General features: G+C 46.3%; 1 protein-coding gene across 1 annotated transcript in view; it reads left to right on the top strand.

Annotated features, from left to right (window-relative positions):
* Nucleotides 1–453: 453 nt before the first annotated feature.
* Nucleotides 454–22,456, top strand: part of FHL2 (four and a half LIM domains 2) — a 198,144-nt gene continuing 176,141 nt past the window's right edge. The window contains exon 1 of the mRNA XM_077296673.1: nucleotides 454–618. The gene's annotated coding sequence lies outside the window, so the exon portion shown is untranslated. The remainder of the gene's footprint in view (nucleotides 619–22,456) is intronic.

Genomic DNA, 22,456 nt, shown 5'->3' with positions numbered 1-22,456 from the left:
AAACGCACCTGCGTTTTCTGCCAAGAGCTGCGGTTTTTGTCCTGAAAAAAAAGGATTGAAATCAGGATCGTGTGAACATACCCTAATAGTTCATTGCTTAGATTACTGACCGCCCTGCCAGTCGAGGACTGATTGGCATGAGCTCTCCAGCCTGCTCGCAGTGCTCTGAAGCTGGCCAGATTGCTAGATCTGTCCTGCCTCAGTCCACCTGCGTTTCTCCCATACTGCAGAGGCAAACATGCCTTTACTGTCAGCCTGGGGGAGCGCTTTGGTCAGACTAATAGCGCCACCTCCATACCGCTGTTCTGAACTGTCAATCTTCTCCCCGGCAAAAGCAGCAAGGTAGAGTGATGCGCTCCTGAAGATTCATCTTGAGACAACCACTTTAAATTGAAAAAAAAAATAAAAAAATAAATAAAAATCATTTCACAATAGCGTAGCTTTTCCACTCCTCCCTGGCTATATCCAGATTTTCTGGAAATCTTCTTGCCATGGCATTATTTAGTATGTTAACAAGCTACATGTTTCTGGGCAGTCTATAAATATCTGCTGTAGAAAAGCCTCCTGGAAGGAATCAACAAACAGAAGCTCTTCCTGGCAGCGTGCCAGATTCCGAAGGTAATTTACTGTGTGTATGATATAGAGCCACATCTGCAGTCATCATGCTATTTGTGTGCTCGTATTATTGCATTCTCTCTTTTAATTGACTTGATGCAAAATAATTACCCAAGATATTTCCAGTCTATTTGCTTAGTAAGAAAATGCACCTTTGTTTCCTCCAGTGGAAAATCTATGACAGTAATGACAGTCTGCACTACAGCAATGCTAATCAATAAGCAACAGTCATTAATGGGGCATACAAACTAAGAGACTGTGTCTATTAGGCTATGTTCACGTTGCATTTTAGCCAACTGTCTGCGGCTCTGTAGGGACTTAAAGGCGTTGTCTGGTCTAAAACTGCAAGTGTGCAGTCTCTCTGTGTGACTGCCGACATGTCAATCCACACTGCGTGCTGTGATCATTCTCCAATGTCAGCACCAGAAGTAGGCACAGTGTTGCCATGATTGGGATAGGAGGCCATGTATACCAGGACGGAGATGGGGGCCATGTATACCAGGACGGAGATGGGGGCTATGTATACCAGGATGGTGATGGGGGCCATGTATACCAGGATGGTGATGGGGGCCATGTATACCAGGATGGTGATGGGGGCCATGTATACCAGGATGGTGATGGGGGCCATGTATACCAGGATGGTGATGGGGGCCATGTGTTCCAGGATAGAGATGGGGGCCATGTATACCAGGTTGGAGATGGGGGCCATATATACCAGGATGGTGATGGGGGCCATGTATACCAGGATGGTGATGGGGGCCATGTATACCAGGATGGTGATGGGGGCCATGTATACCAGGATGGTGATGGGGGCCATGTATACCAGGATGGTGATGGGGGCCATGTGTTCCAGGATAGAGATGGGGGCCATGTATACCAGGTTGGAGATGGGGGCCATGTATACCAGGATGGTGATGGGGGCCATGTATACCAGGATGGTGATGGGGGCCATGTATACCAGGATGGTGATGGGGGCCATGTATACCAGGATGGTGATGGGGGCCATGTGTTCCAGGATGGAGATGGGGGCCATGTATACCAGGATGGTGATGGGGGCCATGTGTTCCAGGATGGAGATGGGGGCCATGTATACCAGGATGGTGATGGGGGCCATGTATACCAGGATGGTGATGGGGGCCATGTATACCAGGATGGTGATGGGGGCCATGTGTTCCAGGATGGAGATGGGGGCCATGTATACCAGGTTGGAGATGGGGGCCATGTATACCAGGATGGTGATGGGGGCCATGTATACCAGGATGGTGATGGGGGCCATGTATACCAGGATGGTGATGGGGGCCATGTGTTCCAGGATGGAGATGGGGGCCATGTATACCAGGATGGTGATGGGGGCCATGTATACCAGGATGGTGATGGGGGCCATGTATACCAGGATGGTGATGGGGGCCATGTATACCAGGATGGTGATGGGGGCCATGTATACCAGGATGGTGATGGGGGCCATGTGTTCCAGGATGGAGATGGGGGCCATGTATACCAGGATGGTGATGGGGGCCATGTATACCAGGATGGTGATGGGGGCCATGTATACCAGGATGGTGATGGGGGCCATGTATACCAGGATGGTGATGGGGGCCATGTATACCAGGATGGTGATGGGGGCCATGTATACCATGATTCTCTGGTGTCGGCACCAGAAGCAGGCACAATGTTGCCAGGATGTGGATGAGAAGGCCATTTATACCAGGATAGAGATGGGGGCCATGCATACAACGTTGGAGATGGGGGCCATGTATACTAGGATTCTCCGATGTCAGCACAATGTTGCCAACTGTCCAGAAATTCCAGGACAGCCCATAAAAATATAGCACGTTCCTGGAGCTCTCCAGGGAATCCTCACAGAGCACAGTATGCATGTGCGTATGTTAAACCAGACAACCCCTTTACGTCTGAATCCCTGGAAAACATGATTCAGACATTTGCGTTGATGAGGTCATTGGTTTTAGTAATGCAGACAGTCACGTTGTCCTATTTTGAACATCATTTTAGGCAATATTCACCTTTTTGAGACAAGCACCAAGACGGAGTCAATCACATCTTGATGCCTGCCTCAAATAGGCGGATACTGCTGAAAATTATATCCGATGAAACACAACGTGACTCCATCTGCTTCATTAAAGTCATTGGCCCCATCATCCAAACGTTCAAATTCCGTTTTCCAAAGCTTCAGAAGTAAGCCCAGACAAGCCACTGACAGTATGTTAAAAACTAATGTGAACATAGCTTAACATTACCTACATTGTCATTCGTTTATGCCACCAATAATAATAAGCTTAAAAATAAATACTGTCTACATTCAAACGATTGTACAAAAATGAAGTTTATTCTAAATATATGTTTTATGGTCCACAATGTTTGGGAAAATTGTAAGACAACTGGACAGCAAATGCTATTAAATTGGCTGCTGGCCAACAGTGAATTCAGCAGTATATAAATTAAAACTGCATAGACTTTGTAAATCTATGGATTTTGGACAGTGTAAGGCTCCACTTTACCGGTTCTTACTCCCCTGAAGAATCTTGACTAGAGGAAACGCGTTGGGAGTAGCGTACCTACAGAACCTTGACCATCACCATATGAACTTGACAGTCCCTTCTTCTGGCTGATTGTGTGATTGTGTGAGACTGTTCCAAACTATTATTTATTAAGTGATGGTTGTCTACTCTGTGTACCCGATGGGAATTGACCCTTGGGATATGTGCTGATTGACACATGTTGGTACAAAGTCAGATATGGTAATATTGATTAATTTAGCATTGCCAGTATCAATATGATTCTATCTGTTGGTCAGTGCTGACAAATTATTATTTGTGTTTACAATGTGTGGTGCTGCACTAGTTTGCATTTTAATTAATTTGGGAAAGTTTTATTACCACTTTTGCTAATAATCCACTGATTCATAGTGGTATATACACCCATTTCCTATTGCTATAAATTAAAACTGTGTAGATTTTGTAAATCTATGTAATTTGGATGTATAATTCGAATGTAGTAGTTACACAAGCAATGAAACACAAAGCAACTAAATTTGTATAAAGAGGTAAATACTGTCATTTGCTATAATTGTATAATATACCCCTGATTAAATGTAGGCCACTTTTTGGGCTACTATTTGTAAGCTAATTTATATTTAGTAGAGAGGTAGTTGGGCCCCTCAGGTATCAGGCCATAAGATCGGCTGCTACTTCACGTATTGTTATGTCATTGTACCACAATTCATAGATGTGATATAATGAACTATAAAAGATATGAAAAAGACAGAAACTTACAGCTCATCAAGTGCAATTTTTGTCAATTCTGTCAAAAAAATAACTTACAAAAATTAATAGTAATAGTCTGAATAAGCATGGTTAAGGCCGGTTTCACACGTCAGTGGCTCCGGTACGTGAGGTGACAGTTTCCTCACGTACCGGAGACACTGACACACGTACAGGGCCGGACTGGGACTAAAATTCAGCCCTGGCATTTGAAGTCACACAGGCCCACTTGTCGCATGGTGACTGTATAATATCTTTGTACACTTGTAGGCTACAAGAAGTGAGGGGAGTGTAACACGACTATATAACATATAATTACAGCTGTATCCAGCATTACAGCTCAGTCCCCATAGAATGTAATACAGCACAGCCCCCATAGACTGTAATACAGCACAGCCCCCATAGACTGTAATACAGCACAGCCCCCATAGACTGTAATACAGCACAGCCCCCATAGAATGTAATACAGCACAGCCCCCATAGAATGTAATACAGCACAGCCCCCATAGAATGTAATACAGCACAGCCCCCATAGAATGTAATGCAGCCAGCCCCATAGAATGTAATACAGAACAGCCCCATAGAATTTAATGCAGCACAGTCCCCATAGAATGTAATGCAGCACAGCCCCCATAGAATGTAATGCAGCCAGCCCCATAGAATGTAATGCAGCACAGCCCCCATAGAATGTAATGCAGCCAGCCCCATAGAATTAAATGCAGCACAGCCCCATAGAATGTAATACAGCACAGCCCCATAGAATATAATGCAGCACAGCCCCATAGAATATAATGCAGCACAGCCCCATACAATATAATGCAGCACAGCCACCATACAATGTAATGCAGCCAGCCCCATAGAATATAATGCAGCACAGGCCCATGGAATGGAATGCAGCCAGCCCCATAGAATATAATGCAGCACAGGCCCATGGAATGGAATGCAGCCAGCCCCCATAGAATGTAATGCAGGCAGCCACCATACAATATAATGCAGCACAGCCCCCATAGAATGTAATGCAGGCAGCCCCCATAGAATGTAATGCAGGCAGCCCCCATAGAATGTAATGCAGCACAGCCCCATAGAATGTAATGCAGCACAGCCCCATAGAATGTAATGCAGCACAGCCCCATAGAATATAATGCAGCACAGGCCCATGGAATGGAATGCAGCCAGACCCATAGAATATAATGCAGCACAGGCCCATGGAATGGAATGCAGCCAGCCCCCATAGAATGTAATGCAGGCAGCCACCATACAATATAATGCAGCACAGCCCCCATAGAATGTAATGCAGGCAGCCCCCATAGAATGTAATGCAGGCAGCCCCCATAGAATGTAATGCAGCACAGCCCCATAGAATGTAATGCAGCACAGCCCCATAGAATGTAATGCAGCACAGCCCCATAGAATATAATGCAGCACAGGCCCATAGAATGGAATGCAGCCAGCCCCATAGAATATAATGCAGCACAGGCCCATGGAATGGAATGCAGCCAGCCCCATAGAATATAATGCAGCACAGGCCCATGTAATGGAATGCAGCCAGCCCCATAGAATATAATGCAGCACAGGCCCATGGAATGGAATGCAGCCAGCCCCCATAGAATGTAATGCAGGCAGACACCATACAATATAATGCAGCACAGCCCCCATAGAATGTAATGCAGGCAGGCAGCCCCCATAGAATGTAATGCAGGCAGGCAGCCCCCATAGAATGTAATGCAGGCAGGCAGCCCCCATAGAATGTAATGCAGGCAGGCAGCCCCCATAGAATGTAATGCAGGCAGGCAGCCCCCATAGAATGTAATGCAGGCAGGCAGCCCCCATAGAATGTAATGCAGGCAGGCAGCCCCCATAGAAAGTAATGCAGGCAGGCAGCCCCCATAGAATGTAATGCAGGCAGGCAGCCCCCATAGAAAGTAATGCAGGCAGGCAGCCCCCATAGAAAGTAATGCAGGCAGGCAGCCCCCATAGAATGTAATGCAGGCAGGCAGCCCCCATAGAAAGTAATGCAGGCAGGCAGCCCCCATAGAAAGTAATGCAGGCAGGCAGCCCCCATAGAAAGTAATGCAGGCAGGCAGCCCCCATAGAAAGTAATGCAGGCAGGCAGCCCCCATAGAAAGTAATGCAGGCAGGCAGCCCCCATAGAAAGTAATGCAGGCAGGCAGCCCCCCCCCCCAATAGCTCCACAATCCAGTCATCACTCATTGATAAAAAAAACCAAACACTCTCCTCACCTCTCCTCGTGCCCCGCGCTGCTCTGGCTCTGGTCTCAGCAGTCGCAGTCTGCCCGCCAGGTCACACAGCAGGTGCGCGATGATATGACGTCATCGGGCACCCGCAGTGTCAGTGGCAGGCAGAGCGGGGAATGATGGGAGAGGGGGCGTCAGCGGACGCTCTCTCCTCCATCATTGCATTCAACTGTACCGGCGTCTATGACGCCGGTATAGTTGAATGCGGGGCCGGGAGTGTGCCGCGACAGCGTGGGGAGTGTGCCGACAGCGGCACACTCGAGCGGCCCACTACTGCCACCGGCCCTTCTGGCATTTGCCAGATCTGCCCTATGGCCAGTCCGGCCCTGCACACGTAGACCCATCAAAATCAATGCATCTGTTCAGATGTCATTGATTTTTTGCGGACCGTGTCTCCGTGTGCCAAACACGGAGACATGTCAGTGTTCGTGGGAGCGCACATATTACACGGACCCAATAGAGTCAATGGGTCCGTGTAAAACACGGACCTCACACGGACGTTCTCCGTCTGGGGTCCGTGTGCGTGCAGGAGACAGCGCTACAGTAAGCGCTGTCCCCCCCACATGGTGCTGAAGCCGCGATTCATATGTTCTCTGCAGCAGCGTTTGCTGCAGAGAAAATATGAATAATAGTGTTTAAAATAAAGATCTATGTGTCCGCCGCCCCCCCACCCCCTGTGCGCCCCCCCGCTGTCCTGAAAATACTCACCCGCTCCCACGTTGGCTGTCACTCCTTCCTCTCTGCACCGCGCCTTCTACTGTATGCGGTCACGTGGGGCCGCTCATTTACAATCATGAATAGTCGGCTCCGCCCCTATGGGAGGTGGAGCCACATATTCATGACTGTAAATGATCGTCCCCACGTGACCGCATACACTAGAAGCCGCGGCCAGACCAGGAAGCAGCGAGGGAGGCGGGTAAGTATTTTCAGAACAGCGGGGGGGGGGGGGGGGGGGGCGCACAGGGGATGGGGGGGCGGCGGACACATAGATCTTTATTTTAAACACTGTTATTCATATTTTCTCTGCAGCAAACGCTGCTGCAGGGAACATATGAATCGCGGCTTCAGCACGATGCAGGGTACCACACGCTTGGGTACCACACGCTCCGTGTGGTACCCACTCGCCATACGGGCGGCACACGTGTGCTGCACGTATGGCCTACGTGAGTTCCCAGGCACACGGACACGGATAACTCCGGTACCGATTTATTCCGGTACCGGAATTATCTGGACGTGTGGGACAGCCCTAAGAGGAATTAGAAAGAAAGCTGTAGGGGACTTGACTTGGTGAGTTTGGATGTGGGCATACTACGTAAAGCAGGGGTGGGGAACCTTTTTTCTGCCAGGAGCCATTTGGATATTTATACCATCGTTCAGGGGCTGTACAAAATTATCAACTTTAAATTTATTCTGCTATACTGTATTTGGTCAAACATTTAAAAAAAATGGGTTAAATTAAAGGAATAGAAATCCTTCCAGGCATGCTCAGTGTAAAAAAGGGAATCTGTTGCTGGATTCCATCATTTGACGCAGGATCCGTCGCTGTACGTTTTTTCGACGCAGACAAAAAACGTTACATTGAACGTTTTTTCCAGATGATGGTCCGCCAAAACACGACGGATCCGTCACACGACGGATGCGACGTGTGGCCATACAAGTCTATGGGAAAAAAACGGATCCTGCGGGCACATTTGCAGGATCCGTTTTTTTCCCAAAACGACGCATTGCAACGGATCTGAAAAAAACCGGAAGTGTGAAAGAGGCCTTAGGGCGCATGAATGTCGCATCTAAGGCCTCTTTCACACTTCCGTCTTTGAGCTCCCGTCGAAATCCGTCAATTTTTGAAAAAACAGGATCCAGCAATTTTTTCTGCTGGATCCTGTTTTTTCCCATAGACTTGTATTAGCGACGGATTGTGATGGATGGCCATCCGTTTCATCCGTCGTGCACTGGATCCATCGGAAAATCGCTGTCCGTCGGGCGGAGAAAACGTTCAGAGGAACGTTTTTTTCTGTACGTTGGAGAATCGCTCAGCGACAAATCCTGTGCTGCCCGTCACTGGCTACAATGGAAGCCTATGGACGCAGGATCCGTCGCTGACTGTGAAAAGCAGGAATCCAGCGACTGGTTCCATCTTTTGAAACTGAGCATGCATGGAAGAATTTCCAGTCAGGGAAATTCTCTCTCGCTCGCTCGCTCTCTCTCTTTTTACTATTGATGCTGCCTATGCAGCATCTATAGTAGCAAGATATAATGTTAAAAAAATAAATAAATAAAAAATAAATAAAAAAATCGCAATATTCTTACCTTCTGGCGTCCCGCGCAGCGTTACCGTTGCTCGCGATGCTCCCGGCAGCTAGCGTTCCCAGTAATGCATTGCGAAATGACCCGATGACGTCGCGGTCTCGCGAGACTGCGACATCAGAGGTCATTGCATGCAAGGCATTACTGGGAACACCAGCTGCCGGGAGTATCGCGAGCAACGGTAACGCTGCGCGGGACGCCGGAAGGTAAGAATATTGCGATTTTTTTTTTATTATTATTATTTTTAACCTGAGTTGTGTTGTGTATGCGTTTTCGCAGCGGAAAAGCGCTGCGAAGACGCATACACAACAGGTACACATAGCCTCGACGGGTCCATCAGAAAAATGGGCCCAGTGCACCCGTTTTTCGCAATCTGTACAGGATCCGTCATTTCAACATTTTGACGGATCCTGTGCAGATTGTAAAAACGGAAGTGTAAAAGAAGCCTAACTCGACCATCTTCCTCCAATAAAATAAGCTGGTAATACCATTCAGAATTCATAAAATGTTTAAATAAATCTTGAAATAGAATATGCTTTCTTATTTGTTCGATTCTCACATTCAATTTGGCATATATTTTGGATTTGGTGTCTGATTCCATGTGTGACTAATTTAAGACAGTTGGGCTTCAACAACAGAATAAGGAAAAAAAATCAACAAACATATAACAATACCAAAAATGGCTTTTTTGTACAACCATAGTCATAATAAAAATGCCAAGTGGTTAATCTGGCATAAGTAAGAAGCATGACACAGTGCTCTGGTGTCTGTCACATAGATCTCACTTCTTGCTGCTGGTGAAGCATGCCATTGTTACAAAATGCTAACATGTCTGTGTAGGGTGTACAGAAACATGTTATACGAGTATAATCATACATAACTCATGTGTCATGTTTTATTGCCCTACTGCTTATTTTTACTTATAACATTGGCATGCATGGCTACATTAAGAGATTTCAGCCTGGTAAAAACCTTGTTTATGTGGACGACTGCTACTCATGAATGTTCTTTCAAAAAAAGGTATAAAAGCTGGAGGAATTCGATACAGAAATGCAACACACATATTCAAATACAATCATATCAAAATCCATATGTGACACATTCAAACGTTAAGTCACATTTGCTGTGGATTTGAAGATCATGCGAGAGAAAATGAATTTCTTCTTAGCACACCATTAGGCCACACCTAGGCCCTTATGAAGTTGTGGATTTCTGTTATAGATTTCATTTCAAGATTTGCAGGTAATCCATATGGGTTTTGTCACATATTCAATACAAATTTCTGGCAAATACTTTGACAGATTTTTTTTCCCACCGCATCTGTATTCCTCGTGACTTTTTTTTGCCTTATGTTTTCTTGTTCTCATTTTCCATTTGACAACACATAATTTTCATTTTTTTTGTTCTGGGTGGAGAATTTTTGTTTTTAATTTTTGTCTTATTTGAGTTATGAATGACATTTCTCCTTTTCTAAGTATACCCCTATTATTAATGAGTGTAATAATTTCATGTTGTTTTCTAGCTTTATTCTTACTAGTATTGCAGTTTATTACCTGTTCATTTATGTCATTGTATTATTCGCTTGTTGAGGTTTTTTTTGTGCAAAAAATTGTTTTGTAAAAATGTGCAAATGCAAATATTATATTCCTACTGTACATACATAGGGAAAACAGCAATGTGTACAATAATGATATATAACAATATATGAAGGAATCAAGGTTTCATGATGTTGACCACCATAAGTTACCAGTGAATGCCAGTGTCCTTCGAAAGCAGGAGGTCATTTTTCTCAGATGTGTTATTGCTGGGCATTAATATTGTGTGTAGATTGTTTGTACAGTTGTCCCCAGATTTGTGGAACCATGATGCATGTACAGTAGTCTTTTGTATAGCATTGGTTTGTTAATATTTAACCTAATATTAGGTATTCATAGTGATAAGCAGCTGTATACCCTGAAAATAGTCACTGTACCCAAGAAAAATACTTTTTTGTTATTGAGGATTAGAATGGATCCTTGCAGCTGTCTGTCCTTGGGGGAAGGTTATTTAATATGTGACCACTGAAGAAGGATATAAAGGTCATTGTTGACAGTTTGAGCTGTACTTCTACGGTTGGCATCTTTCTTTCAATCTGTAGTTATTTTTGCACGGTATCAGCAGTCAACACAACGTTATTTAGAGAGTACACTGAAAGTGGTGGACCAGTTCAAAGAATTCTTCACCATCACTTCAACACCAACCTGACGTCTTTTGAAGTGTGATGTGACTATGTGCAGATGAAGGGACATGTATAACATCAGCAACACGCTGCTGTCTTAAGTGTTGAATGTGGAATTCAGATACACATTTATGCATTTTACAGCCCTGCTTACTTAAATATGAAGCCTTTTGTAGCTAAAAATTCTCATTTTAGCCCCACCTTCCAAATTCTTAATAAAACTACCTGTACTCCAGTAAATATTAGAAATTCATTTCTAATGCATCAAAATCTTCATAATGAAAAGCCCTTTCCAAAAGGAGAAGAGCTCTAACCCTCCTTGTCAGAAGGTTAAGGCCGGGATCACACATACGCGAGATACGTCCGAGTCTCGCAGGTGAAAACCCAGCTCTGGTGCCGGCACTCCGGAGCGGAGCGGGCAGCTCCATGTATTGCTGTGCGGCTGCACGCTCCGCTCCGGAGTGCCGGCACCAGAGCTGGGTTTTCACCTGCGAGACTCGGACGTATCTCGCGTATGTGTGATCCCGGCCTAAGGAAGGTAAAGGACCAACAGTCTCCTCTTACAAAACTTTATAAAGAGCTCTCCTGTCTGCTATCACCTGCCTCTGTGTAGTAATAGGTTTGTTTTTTATACAATGTGAAAAGGGGTGCATAACTGCTATTATTGATGACCACATATTTTTCCTCTGGACCCGAGAATGGGCACTCATAATGGACAAAAGCAAATTGTCATAGTGGGTACACTATGACATAAAAAAATAAATCTTCGCCAAAAGGCTGAACTAAAATGGAAATGCTTAAATAGTGTGAAATAAGAAATTCATGTGCAAATAGATTTCGTACCTCTAGGTGAATTTGTTATGTCACTACCTGCCAATCTAATAGCATTAATCAGGTGTCCGCAGGTTTCCTAAAGGTAGTAGTTAAGCCAGCTTTGGTATATCCAGGTCTCAACCATCTTAGGTATGATGTACTTGTCCATAATATATAGTCCTAGATGGCCATTGATAAGAAGAACTGACTGTTTTCAATATCAACGTGAATGCAGCTCTGTATTTTAATGCAGGCTGCAGCTTGTTGTAAAGCAATGTATTCCCAAAATTGGCAGTGAAATAAGCTTAGTGGAGACAATTGCGGAGATTTTTATTTATTTACTTATATAGCCCCATTAATCTCTCAGAGCTATACAGACATCATCGTCATTGACCCTTTTAGGGCTCACAATCGAATTTCCCGATCATTATATCTTTAGAAAGAGGGAGCAAACCGGAGAACCCAGAGGAAATCCATGCAAACACGGGGAGGACATACAAACTCCTTGCTCATATTGTCCTTGGTGGGATTTGAACCCAGGACCTCAGCGCTGGAAGACTGCAGTGCTGACAACTGTATTATTATTTTTATAATCAAATTGCATAAATTATAAGAAATGTTGACTATTACTAAGTGGTCATGCTGTTTGAAAACACTCATTGCATTGTCTTCATTAGTATGAATACGCTATGAGCCTTCCTCTATATGGTCACTTTTAGCTACAAAAAATAACTTGTTTTTGGAGAATTGCATGTGGATGTTATGATTAAAAACAACAATGAAAAGCCATGGGATAATTTGATGCCTCATAATCAAATGACAATAGATGTGATGAGTGTGTGCTTTGTAGGGATTATCCTGAAAAGCAAACTTCAGCCTGGAAGCTTATAAATAGATGGCACAGGGGTGCAATTTATCAGCTCCTTGTCAATATGACAAGGCGTGTACTTGCAATTAACACCTTTCTAAGCTAAAGTAGTTGAAGTGGTTGTAGGCTGATGCCTCATATCACAAGAGACATTTCTGGGTAAGACCATGTAGCCTAAAAAGAACCTTACTCTTTGAACTCTTGTGGGAAAACTATTAGCCTATGTTCACACACCACAGAGGGGATGCCACTGAAAATCCCTTCCATACCTAAGAATGGGTTTGATTCTGTAGCAAGTGCATAGATTTCTGCAAGCCACATTAAGATGTATTAAACAGTCAAATACTATAAATTACAGAGTACTCGAAATGCTTATCTGTCTAGGCCTCAAATCAAATGCACTATCATGGTGCAGCAGGCCTGAGTAAAGATGGCGACTGCACAGGTGCGGTAATACCAATGAGACAGCCAGCCTACAATCAGGGATTGGCCGTTTGGCACACCAGTGCAAACATAATCTGCATGCGGCAGTGTTCACACAGAGAATGCAGAGCATCTGGATCGCAGCCTATTAATAATCGCCCTGTGGCGGGCTGCCCAGTGGTAGCTGTACTGCGTCCTGTGCGAACAGAGGGCACAATTTACAAAACCATCTGGTCCCAACTGCACCTCAAAAAGTAAAGATAATAAATAAAGTACACAAGAACATATCAAAATATGTAAGGTATTAGTTCATATTATGGCCACAATACGTAAGCTGGCAACTCACATCAAGGATCCTCACACGTGCCAGTCCTACTCTAACAGCAAAAAACACAAAAGGAGGAAAAAAGAGGAAAAATCCTCCACTATTCTAGAGAAAGCAACAAAAAAACAGGAAAAGATGCTTACCTGTCTAGGCCTCAAATCAAATGCTCTATCATGGTGCAGTGGGCGCAATTAAAGATGGCAACTGCACAGGGGCGGTAATACCAAATGAGATACTGCCGCATGCAGATTATCTGTTTGCACTGGTGTGCCAAATGGCCAATCCCTGATCATAGGCTGGCTGTCTCATTTGGTATTACCGCACCTGTGCAGTCGCCATCTTTACTTGGGCACGCTGCACCATGATAGTGCATTTGATTTGAGGCCTAGACAGGTAAGCATCTTTGCTAGTGATGGGCGAGCACTAAAATGCTCGGGTGCTCGTTGCTCTGGTCGAGCAAATTGGAATACTCGGGTACTCGGCCAGAACAACGAGCCCAATGTAAGTCTATGGGAGACCCTAGTATTTTTACCGCGATCCCCCCCAGGGGTCCTTTTAAGGTCTAAAAACGTCTGAAAATGATGGAAACACTGCTCAAATGACATAGAGACATCATGAGGATCGCCCCTGGAAGCATTCCTGACTGCTAGTTCACAGCTTTAATCATTTTTTTCCGAGATTCATGCCATTTTTCCCTGTGCCACAAAAAACACATGAAAACGAAGCCATAACTGGTTTTGCTTGGAAATATGTCAAGGTACATCCTTTGCAGGTTAATGACTTACCTGTAAGGCCAAATATTTAACCCCAGACCAAAAATTTCCTCTCCCACTTAGGCTTAGTTCAGACGCTGCGTTTTTTAAGCGTTTTTCAACTTTAGCATTGCTTTCAACCACTACAAATGCATTCACTGGGAAATGTCATTGAAACATGTAACACCCCTAGCTGGCCATGTGGTGTGTGACACATACGCAGACCCATCTTGTTTCATTTATGAAGGAGGGACTCTAAAAGTCACAGAGCCTATTTTTACTGGTGCATCAGGCGGCATTAATCTTCTTAAAGGGCCATTATCAAACAGTGAGTCTCCTAAGCTGTTGTAGCCTATGCTGTGAGTGGATGGGCTGCCAAGAATTAAAACGCACCACAATACTCCTTTCATAAGATGTCCGGGGAGGACTGCTGAAAAAGTGTTGCATTGAATTCAAGGCCTGCCCTGCTACCAATTCATATGCACCCCAATAAGCCTTTGAACCCACATACTGAATGGGCCCAGGAAAATCCACTTCAAAATATGCATTTTGTGCACCATACTCCTTTGTTTTATACATTGGCGGCAAGGCCAGCCCTGCTGCATAGTCAGTCATATGCACCCCATTAGGCCTTGGAACCCACATAGTGGATGTGCCCATGAAAATCCACTTCACAATATGCATTTTGTACTCCCGTACTCATTGGTTTTACACATTGGCGGCAAGGCCAGCCCTGCTGCATAGTCAGTCATATGCACCCCATTAGGCCTTGGAGCCCACATACTGGGTGGGCCCAGGAAAATTCACTTGTATTTTTTAATGGTATGATGGTTCCCTCTTTGCACAATTATTTACAGGAGAATTTGGCAATTTTATTTGACATGTTTCTAACACTAAGGTTCAGATACGGCTTTAAAAAAGGCAAATACTTGCAATACAAGGCAATTTTATTGCAAACTACAAAATTCAAGGAATAGTATGATTGAATAGTGCGTACACTTTTGTATGTGTTAACATACACAGGTTAATAAGTACATATAAGGATTAAATAAATATAGTGATTACGTATATATGAAGAATAATTACATACAGTATAGTTAGATCATCACCAAGAGGCTTTTAAACATCATTTGTCTGGAATATCAGAGAAGCAACACCAAGACAGAGAACCCCTGGGAGATTACCTTCACTGCACGGGCGTCCCCATTGATGCAGGTATCAGCACACTGTACATGTACAGGTACCCCAGTTTTGGCATCTGTCTTAGTCATGTTTCTCTGGTCTTATATAGTGAATAACACTACGTAGTAACTCTAGTTTCACCCACACCTTCAAGTGGCCACTTTCAAGGTTGGATGAAACTGAGATATCATGGAGTCATCAGACGAGGGGCCATGAACCTCTAGAAAATAAAAACCACAAGGATTTAGATCAAACCACGACCGGCATAGTTTTAGTAAACCTTAATGTTTTACAATGACAAACAGCAAACATATAGAGGCTTAGAACTGTTTGTGAAGTTAATAAACAAACATTTGACAAGATTGTGTCACTATGAGCATTGTCTGTCCCATCTCTAAATGTTTTACAAGAAATGCAGCTATGTGATTGTCTGAATGCATTCGGTATACAGTATTTCAGTCTTGTTTACAAATCGCCATTTGTATATTCTCCATTTGTACATTTGAGGCAGACAAAGTTAAGGCTCGCAAGGAGAGAAACAAATATTGTGTACAAAGCTATAATTTTAGTGAACTACTGAGGCAAAGTAACAGCATTGCGTTATCAAATTTATATGAAGTGTATTGTGTCCAATGTTAGCAACCAGGCAACACAAAAAGGAGCTTTTCAAGTGAGCTCTTTCAGGTACACAAATGTTATGAAGTGTTTGCCAACAAGGATGTGGTTTTACCAATGGGGGGTACCTTTTGTAAAAATAGACTATTGCCATCACAGCCCCCCTCGACCAAACTTCACCGACCTATAACAGAACAAAGCATGTTCACCCTGGTGATCTAGTGGCAGTTATTCAAGAGACATTGCAGGAGACAGAGTTAAGAAGTAGGCCCAATGTAATGTCATGCCCAATACCCCAATGTAAAATCCTTTTTTTTTTTTTAAATAAGAGTGCCATCACAGGCCCCTTGGCCAACATGCACCGTACAGACCACGTTCATCCTGGAGATCTACTGGCAGGTACAGGTCAGATTGCAGGAGACAGAGTTAAGAAGTCGGCCCAATGTAATGTCTTGCCCAATTCCCCAATGTAAAATCCTTTTTTTTAAAAATAAGAGTGCCATCACAGGCCTCTTGGCCACAATGCACTGTACAGACGACTTTCACCCTGGTGATCTACTGGCAGGTACAGGTCAGATTGCAGGAGACCGAGTTAAGAAATAGGCCCAATGTAATGTCATGGCCAATTCCCCAATGTAAAATCCTTTTTTTAAAAAATAAGAGTGCCTGTTTGGGCTGGCGGAACGCACCGAGTAAATATTGAGATAATATTGGTGCGTTCACAGCCCGTGGTCCTCCGTGCAGGAGTGGAACCTGCTGCTAGTAAATGGTGGCACTATATGGTGGTATAATGCCTGAATAGACATGGGTTCCGTCACCCGGTCTGTATAGGAGTGAACTCTGTTGCTTCACAGAGTCGCCGAGATTAGGATAACGCTGTGCCCTGTTAACTTCACAGAAGATCACAGCTCACTAACAGAGCAGATAGCATACAGTGGTCATACAGTCAGCATAAGCACACAAACAACTCCTCTCCGGAGGTGCCAGAATTCCAGTGGCTATACAGCCGACCCTGAACACATGCAGACACTGACCACAAGGTAGCTAAGCTCATAAACATAGGTTGATACTAGCCTTTTATAGAGAAAGCTCTCCAGGACCTTCCTAGTGGTCCAATAGGAACTGCTTCAGGACCTGAGCATGTGACCCCCGACCTCCAATGAGAGGTCGTCCCTTGGGCATGCTCAGTAGCGGAAAAGCAGGACAGTCCCAGGAGCATCTGCTCGCCGCAGAACAGTGCTAGTTACAATGGCTGAGCCTGGAAGATCAGCAGTAACCAAGTGCACAGTATCTGCCTGAGCCAGACGCCGAGACCGACGTCTCCGCTGAGCAGGCTCCACTGCAGCTCTGAAGAAGAATGGGAGACCACAGCTGAGGTGGTTCAAGATTCCCCCTGTGCAGCGGCAGGAACTCGACACCTAACAGTGCCATCACAGCCCCCTTGGCCAAAATGCACCGTACAGAGCACATTCACCCTGGAGATCTACTGGCAGGTACAGGACAGATTGCAGGAGACAGAGTTAAGAAGTCGGCTCAATGTAATGCGATGCCCAATTCCCCAATGTGTTGTCCTTTTTTAAAAAAGAGTGCCATCACAGTACCCTTGGCCAAAATGCACCGTACAGACCACGTTCATCCTGGTGATATAGTGGTTCTGGATGAGGATAAGGAGGAGGATAAAAACAAACAGACCAAATCTGGAAGCGTATACCCATGTGTGGTTGTGAAGAGGTGCATGAGAATACACCTCCCCAATAGAGAGAATGTATTTGAGGTTATGTTTCGCTGTTTTCACTTGGTGGTATACAGAAGTCTTTCCCAATCCAGGCCTTGTTCATTTTGATAAGAGTCAGTCTGTCAGCATTTTCAGTTGACAGGCGGATGCGCTTATCTGTGATAATTCCACCAGCGGCACTAAAAACCCTCTCTGACAGAACGCTAGCAGCAGGGCAGACCAGGACCACCAAGGCGTAGAGAGCCAGTTCATGCCACATGTCCAGCTTGGATACCCAATAATTAAAAGGCACAGAGGAATCACAGAGGATGTTTGTACGATCTGCAAGTACTCCCTCACCATCTTCCCAAACATTGCACTTCTTGTGACAGCACCCCTTGCCTCTGTGCCGCCACAATGGGAGGGTCTGAGAAAACTGTCCCAGAACTTGGCCATTGTTCCCCTGCCTGAGCTGGATTGTACTTCTGTCTCTCTCGCTTGGAGTCCTTGGTTGTACAACAAACTCTGACGTCTGCTGCCAGCGTTCTCACATGGCAAATAGATCAATGGCTGCACTCAAAATTTACTGTGCTAAGACAAGGAAATGTGCAATATATGAAATGTGAATAGCATAATGGCTAGGGAAATTTATGAAAAAACACATGAGATTCTTAGCACAATATTTGGCCAAACGTTGTGAGCCCATCCACCAAACGTCAAGGTAATCTCAGATCGGATGGGTAACTGAGCTGACTGCCTAGTGTGAACACTTACCTATGGCTAATAACATGGTAAAGCCTGCTTATATAGGAAGCTCAGAACCAACTGTGTATGGATATAATTAAAATCACAGCATGGTGAAGGGCGAGGTGTTCAAGCCAGAACAATAGTATATACTAAATATAAGAAAACTGACTGAACAACAATATAATCTGAACTGGTGCATAACCAAAAAAAGTCATATAGCAAATAGATCAATGGCTGCACTCAAAATTTACTGTGCTAAGACAAGGAAATGTGCAATATATGAAATGTGAATAGCATAATGGCTAGGGAAATTTATGAAAAAACACATGAGATTCTTAGCGCAATATTTGGCCAAACGTTGTGAGCCCATCCACCAAACGTCAAGGTAATCTCAGATCGGATGGGTAACTGAGCTGACTGCCTAGTGTGAACACTTACCTATGGCTAATAACATGGTAAAGCCTGCTTTTTTAAAAAAGAGTGCCATCACAGTACCTTTGGCCAAAATGCACCGTACAGACCACGTTCATCCTGGTGATATAGTGGTTCTGGATGAGGATAAGGAGGAGGATAAAAACAAACAGACCAAATCTGGAAGCGTATACCCATGTGTGGTTGTGAAGAGGTGCATGAGAATACACCTCCCCAATAGAGAGAATGTATTTGAGGTTATGTTTCGCTGTTTTCACTTGGTGGTATACAGAAGTCTTTCCCAATCCAGGCCTTGTTCATTTTGATAAGAGTCAGTCTGTCAGCATTTTCAGTTGACAGGCGGATGCGCTTATCTGTGATAATTCCACCAGCGGCACTAAAAACCCTCTCTGACAGAACGCTAGCAGCAGGGCAGGCCAGGACCTCCAAGGCGTAGAGAGCCAGTTCATGCCACATGTCCAGCTTGGATACCCAATAATTAAAAGGCACAGAGGAATCACAGAGGATGTTTGTACCATCTGCAAGTACTCCCTCAACATCTTCCCAAACATTGCACTTCTTGTGACAGCACCCCTTGCCTCTGTGCCGCCACAATGGGAGGGTCTGAGAAAACTGTCCCAGAACTTGGCCATTGTTCCCCTGCCTGAGCTGGATTGTACTTCTGTCTCTCTCGCTTGGAGTCCTTGGTTGTACAACAAACTCTGACGTCTGCTGCCAGCGTTCTCACATAGGAATTTTCTAACTAATTCTGCTACAAGGGCCCTGTGGTACTGCAACATTTTAGTACACCTCTCTGCCTCAGGTAGAAGAGATTGAAAGTTCTCCTTGTAGCGTGGGTCTAGAAGTGTCACCAACCAGTAATGAATGTCACCCAAAACTTTGATAATCCCAGGGTCATCCGAGGGTCATGTGAAATGCAGTGCAACATAAAGTCAGCCATGCGTGTGCAGCGCCCCAGAGTCCTGGTCGTTGCAGTACTGATGCTCCGCCGCTAAGGGGGGCTATGGTACGTCTGATGGCACTGAAGGAGTTCTTCTGACCAGGTATCACAGACACCAATACACTTCACAGTCTGGCCTCCAGGGGGAGCTAAGGGTGCTATGTATTAGGCCACTCCTCACAATCTGGTAAAACTGGGGGTTGGATAGGAAGTTAGAGAGAAAGCTGACTGGGGATCGAACAGGCAGCACCCTGTGGCAGAGGGTGTTGCGGGGAGAGACTCAGAGGGGTCCCTGTCAGGGGTGGGATCCTGACAGAGGCCTAGCGAACAGAGAACGTTACGGGACCGCGCCTGCACTTGATCGCGGCGGTACCCTAAGAAAGGACAAGAAGCGAGGTATATTGTGCTGAGTGAGAAACGAGATCACGCAACTAGGAGAAATACCAGTAGGAGTCGTGCTGTAAGACGAGGCAACATCCTACTGAGGCGCGTAGCCGGTGGCCGGAGCGCCGAGGAAGTACTAAGCTCCAAGCAAATACTTCAAACCTACAGCAGGACAGTCAGCTATAGGCGGGCTGTCTCACACATATCACCTATGAAGACACAGGGGGCAACAATAGAAGGGCATCACTAGGGTCCAGGAAGAGCTCCGAGCCTACCCGTCATACGGGGGCATCCTAGCCATATCATCTGGGGGACGAAGAAGAACATCAGAATCGAGTTGTGAGGGAACACGAGAAACAGACACAACAGTTGTGGGGACTATCCCGTAAGCACAGCAGGGGAGGACCGCAACACACAAGCGCTAGAAGGTAGGCACAGATTTCCACCTGCATAGGGAACTCTGGAGGTGCCATCGGACCGGCCGGACTTGCGCAGCCTGGTTAACCGTATTCCGGACTGAGGACCCTGAAGCCTTCAGTAAAGAGACTGCAACCTGGTGTCCTCGTTATTTACTGCGACCGGCACTGCACCGCACTACCGCCACCATCCACACCTATTATTGGGCGCCCCTCAGCAGGGTCACGGACCGGGTCTAGCCACCGTGACAATCCCAGAGCAGAGACTCAGAGGCCCGGTACCGGGTACCCCTCGGCCCTGCGGCAGTGGGGGCACTGCAAACTTGGCGTCACGAACAGGATCTACTCAAGCCTGAGGAATCAGGTCATGTGTGCCTTGGAACTGTGATTTATTGTACTTGGACTGTGACTTATTGCAAAGGCTGTGCATTGCCATTTACCGCCAAAAATCGCCGCCATTACAGTGCTGAGGAGAGCGCAGGAGAAGAAGAAGGGCGTGGAGTGGGCGTGGACCAGCTGAAAAGCGCGAAAGACAATGGCCGCCCAGTCTAAACATTTTTGCATCCTGAGGACGTGTCCGTCAACAGCCGAGGTCCACCTTCTCATCCTCTTTGGAGGGTGGAGACCATGGAGACGGGGCCGCCCACGAAAGAGACCGCGGGAAGAAGACACTGGAGAGGAAGCAAAGATGGCGATGCCGGGAGCACCGCGGGGGGACGACCCGACCCAGCATGAGGCTGCACCACCCGACAGCCCCAGATGCACCATCGTTGCAGGGACTGGCCCTTACGGAGCTACCAATGGGCAGACCCAACTGGCCGCCGTCTGAGGAGTGTGTGGCCGCAGCCGAGGCCCGGCAGATAGCACGTCGCCTTGAGGCCGACGCTCGTGTGATCGCTCGGCTGGGTCAGCCTACGGAGGTCCGCCTAACTCCGGTGTCCCCTGCTTCCTCCATCCCGGCAGTGGCAGAGTGTGAGCTGCAGGCACAGGGCCTGAGGATCCTGCCGGAGGTAGAACACCTGCGGTGCCTGATGACCGCATGGCGGAACAGACCCCAGTCTGCAGCCAAGGTCGATCTGACGAGCGTCGAAGAGACCCCGCCGTCACACTGGGGTGTTGTGGTGTCCTTCAACTCCCGGAAAGGAAAGGCAGTTATTCAAGAGATCGAGGAGCCACTACAGGTCCGTGTTGACCGAGAAGAGGTGGAGCCCTGCGGAGGAAGGTATGGCCGCGACCTAGAACCCGGGGATGCAGTAACCTACACGCGATGGAGGAGGGAAACTGGCTGGATAGCTCGGGGCGTCCAACGGTGCGTAGCACTCCAGGCTGCTGCCGGGACGTCGGAGGACGAGTCTCCTGCAGGGAAGGTGCCGGAACCTGCCCCCGCAGAACCCCAGGGAATCCAGGCTCACCGTGTGGCTACGGGTCGTGCTCACCCCCGAGCGAGGAGGGTGTCCCGACGAGGGATCCTATCGTTACTGGGACCGGTTTCTGCAACGCCAACGTGACCCGCTGGCCTGGTGAGGCCCGGAAGGAGGCCGCCTCCTGCGCAGCCAGAAACTGAGTAAGCAAGAATGCTTCATCATTTGTAAATAGTTGACTGTCTTTTTGCTGTTTTGCTTAGGCTGCTGCCGGGACATCGGAGGACGAGTCTCCTGCAGGGAAGGTGCCGGAACCTGCCCCCGCTGAACCCCAGGGAATCCAGGCTCACCGTGTGGCTACGGGTCGTGCTCACCCCCGAGCGAGGAGGGTGTCCCGACGAGGGATCCTATCGTTACTGGGACCGGTTTCTGCAACGCCAACGCGACCCGCTGGCCTGGTGAGGCCCGGAAGGAGGCCGCCTCCTGCGCAGCCAGAAACTGAGTAAGCAAGAATGCTTCATCATTTGTAAATAGTTGACTGTTTGTCTTTTTGCTGTTTTGCTGCTACCACCCGATCAGGGTTAACTCTTAAAGGGATCCCTTTGTTTACCCGGGATCCCTATTGCTTTTTACTTTTTGTTTTCTACCTTTTTGCACAAGTTATCAAGAACTGCTGGATCATGAACACTGCATGATTACAAACTCCTTGTACATAGTTTGCACCTTCTTAAAGGTGCCCTCTACTGGTTTTATAAAAGAAAGGACTCTTTGCGAAGAAACTGTTCCTGGAAGCAGTCCCGGAGTCCTTGCTGCA

Source organism: Ranitomeya variabilis, chromosome 3, assembly GCF_051348905.1.
Source record: "Ranitomeya variabilis isolate aRanVar5 chromosome 3, aRanVar5.hap1, whole genome shotgun sequence".
In the NCBI taxonomy this organism is placed as follows: Eukaryota; Metazoa; Chordata; class Amphibia; order Anura; family Dendrobatidae; genus Ranitomeya; species Ranitomeya variabilis.
The sequence above is the reverse complement of the archived record's forward strand: the minus strand, read 5'-3'. Positions and strand labels throughout refer to the sequence as shown.